This window comes from Alexandromys fortis, unplaced genomic scaffold, assembly GCF_014885135.2.
Source record: "Alexandromys fortis isolate MF-2015 unplaced genomic scaffold, M_Fortis_MF-2015_v1.1 scaffold_8_9099976_23576923, whole genome shotgun sequence".
Taxonomy (NCBI): Eukaryota; Metazoa; Chordata; class Mammalia; order Rodentia; family Cricetidae; genus Alexandromys; species Alexandromys fortis.
Window position 1 is genome coordinate 7,656,163 of NW_026067899.1, and position 4,206 is coordinate 7,660,368.

Sequence of the window (4,206 nt, forward strand, 5' to 3'; positions counted from 1 at the left end):
AAAAAAAAGATAATTATAATTAGAAATAAATTTTAAAACAAAGATCTGAAAGATGGAAATGTATGGATGGTTATCTCCAGGACTTTGTGAATGAATTTATGTAAGTTGTAATGGTTGATATTAAAGGAGCATATGCATTTCGAGTCTTGAAAATATTATTAAAATATTGCTAAACTTTGAAAAAAAAGATTGTTAGAAATTCTTTATCATATTTGTTTTGAGTGCACAAATGATTTTATTTCAAGTGGTCATGAGAATAAATGGAATTAACATCAAACAGGTTATATTGCTATAGTTCTATCTGAAAAATATAGAATGGAAAATGAAGTCAAATGGAAAGGAGTGAGAAAGAGAAAAAATATGGATAAGCGGGATGCTTGTCATATCATTTATGAGGTTAGCATATAACAGTTTGGACACCTTTCGATCTCTAAAATCTTCTCAGAGTCATGAAATTTGAAATTAATTCTTTCTGAGTGACTAAATATTTCCAAACATTTTCACTGTTTAAATTTAAACTATTTAAAGTGAAGAAAATGCAGTGACTCTGGGTTATGTGGAAGCTCACACACAACAAACACACACAAACACACGCACACACTATTGTCTAGGTTCTTTATCAAGAAATAACCATTTCTTACCCTATGATATAATAATACTCTGTAGGCAGAGGTTTTATTTATTTTTTTATCAATTTATTTATTACTAGTAAGAAAATCTCAGCTTTTTTACGAGTGCATCATTTTACACTGTCATGACGGTGTGGCAATTTGTCAGAGCATCTTTGGAGACATTATATCTCATATCAGAACTGTCTTGGAGAATAATTGTTTGCTTTGGGGTCTTATGGCAGTGATTCTAAAATCTCTTGAGGCAAAGTTATTTAGAGAATAAGGTGAGAAAATTAGAGACATGGTTAGAAAAGGAGCAAGAGAGCATCTGAAAGTAACTTTTGGTAACTATATCAAGGAGTTGCAATAAATGGTGTAGTCAGTTAAAAGCAGAGGCTACTGTTCAGCTTTATGCTCGCCCTGCTGAGAAGTAATTGAGTGACGGATGTTTGGCTCTGTAAAGCCAAACATACTGCCCACAGCAATGGTTAGGTTGATACGAAAAAAAGATCGGAATAGATATAAAAACTGACATAGTTATACAGCAACTAGTGATCAGCCAGTCAATCAATAATAACTGAATTAATGTTTGAGTAAAAGATAAGCACTTTGGAATGAGAAACAGAGGGTTTGAAGTTTCTTGTTTATTGGTCAGTATGTTCGTCTGTCATCAGCAGCAACCACACATGTTCCTCACATCAGTAAGAAGCTAAAAGATGGAAGGTAGTTCCTGCCACACAGAGAAATCATGTTGCCTTTAGATGATTACTGTGATCTCGATCTCAGTTTGGGAACATCAGAGAATCTTTTGACATGAATACAAATGAACTCAATGATAATGAATGCTAACTAATGCAAACCATAGGCACGACCTGTGATCAGGTTTTCTAAAATGAGAGGAGACAGCTTTCCAGTTCTGCTCCAGTTCAGTCCTGGTTAGGCCACATCCGAGACCAGACCACATCTCAGCGGACAGCATAGCCTCTGCTCAGTGAAGAGTGATACTCTGTATGGAATGACACATACACATTCTTTCACTGTTGAAATTGGCCCCAGACAAATAGTAATTGCATGCATTATTAGCTAAATTCAAATGACTTAATCCCCTTTGATTTTAGGACTTGGTTCCACCCCATCCCTCACTAACAACATACATTGCCAAGACTTTAATCATAAGATGAGTGCAGTGTGTCTCTCCCAGACAAAGGATACTCGAAAGCACACACAATCTTTCCATCCAGTTTCTGTGCTTTCAAATGCAGGTGCAGCCACCTATTTTACAAGATTCTTATTAATGAATGCAGAAGAGCAGGATAAAGTGATGAGAGTTTAATTTATTTTGGAAGTAATGGTTTGTACGGTAATTATCGAGAAGCAGCCACTTGTCAAATAGAATCAGTAACAAGTGCTGTTGGGAGACCCTTTCTGGTACACAGACGTTCTGAAAAGGCTTTACTTTGCAGTAAGAATAGACACCATGGCAGTAATTTATTTTGCCTTAGAAACTGGCTTCAAAGCATCTTGTAGATGGATTATGCTTGAGAAATTATGTACATTAATGTATTTTAAGACTAATTTTATTCTAACCTCTTCCTTTATGTCACTAAAAACTTCTGAATGATATGTAGAACTAGGTGGATTTTATTGTTTGTTTTGCTTTGAAGGGACGGGAAACTATGCAACCCAAAATACCCTCAAACTCACTATGTAGTTAAGGATGACCTTAGTTTCTGACATCCCTTCCTTCACTTTCTAGGTACTGGAATTACAGGCTTAAACTGCCACAGCCTGGGTTTTGATCACTTCACTCAAGAGAACGAATCTCAGGTTCTGATATATCCATCAGTTTAATTTAATCTCATTCTACTATTTTAAAGCACCCAAAAAAACTTTGGTGTGAATGTCTGGCTTAGCTTCCTGGGTAGCAGAGATGGAGTTAGCGTCTATGGACTCACTCAGTGATTCCATATACCTACAGGGACCTAGCTAAACTCCAGCCTCTTCTCATAGAATTATAACACCTCTGTAGAATATAGCAACTTCAAAGATCTAACTGAATCAAAAAGTCCACAGTCCATGGACGATTTGCTGGCTAGTGAGTGTGTGCTATTTTATGTCCCTCTGTGGCCACTGCAATGACAGAGAAGTAGTCAGGGAAGACACCATTAAATTTTCAGCTAGTGCACCCACACACTGAGACAATGGGAATGTTCTGTTGGGAACTCACCAAGACCAGCTGGCCTGGGTATAAAAAAGCCTGTGATAAAACCGGACTCGCTGAATATAGTGGACAATGAGGACTACTGAGACCTCAAGAACAATGGCAATGGGTTTTTGATCCTACTGCACGTACTGGCTTTGTGGGAGCCTAGGCAGTTTGGATGCTCACCTTACTAGACCTGGATGGAGGTGGGAGATCCTTGGACTTCCCACAGGGCAGAGAACCCTGATTGCACTTTGGGCTGACAAGGGAGGGAGACTTGATTGGGGGAGGAGGAGGGAAATGGGAGGCGGTGGCAGGGAAGAGACAGAAATCTTTAATAAATAAATAAGAAATAAAAAATAAAAAAAAGACTTAATGCCACATCAATAGTTTACATTCTCCACAGAATGCAGAGGAAGGGATGAACGTGTTTGGATTTATTTTTGCCTGCACTGATATATCACTTTTTATAATTCTTCTAGTTTCACTGGGTGTAAATGACCAACAGGTGCTTAATGAACACAGTTGTTTTTATTGGCTCAAACTACTCAATTTGCTATTTAGAGATCATTGTTGAAATAAGTATCTTGTCAACAAGTATCAAGTATCGTTTTATATATTTACCTTTAAAATAGAAATTTAAATTTAAGGAATTCATAAGAACAGAAGACAGAAAAGGAAAAAAAAATATGAGTTAAGTGCCTATACCCCTGGTTATAGGTACCTCTAAATTAACTTATTAAACAGCAAGTTCCAAATAGTTTATGACAGAGTATAACGCTTAGTGGTGGTCTCTATTCCTTCTTTAGAAAATTGATTTTTTTTTAATTTTCAAAATAAGTAAATAAATGGGTAAAGCTAATATGGCTCCCATTTCAGAAACAGAACCATAGAATGACAGAGTTATCCTTTGTTGGAGGAGGGGCCACTTGTTCTTCCTGGCCGCCCAAAACCCAAATAACCACACAGTAGCTGTATTAATTAAATCACTGCTTGGCCCATCAGCTCTATCTTCTTATTGGCTAACTCTTACATCTTAATTTAACCCATTTCTAATAATCTGTATATCACCACGAGGTCGTGGTCTAACAGCAAAGTTTCAGCACGTCTATCTCTGGCTGTGGATCACTGGCGTCCCTCTGACTCTGCCTTCTTCCTCCCAGCATTCAGTCCAGTTTTCCATGCCTACCTGCTCTATCCACAGGCCAAGACAGTTTCTTTATTCTTTAATAGTAATCACAGTACACAGAGGGGATTCCCACATCAATCCTCTAACCTCCTTCCTCTAATACAGAAGAAAATATTCAGTTCTCCAAGAATAATTCTCTCTCTCTCTCTCTCTCTCTCTCTCTCTCTCTCTCTCTCTCTCATACACACACACATATATATGTA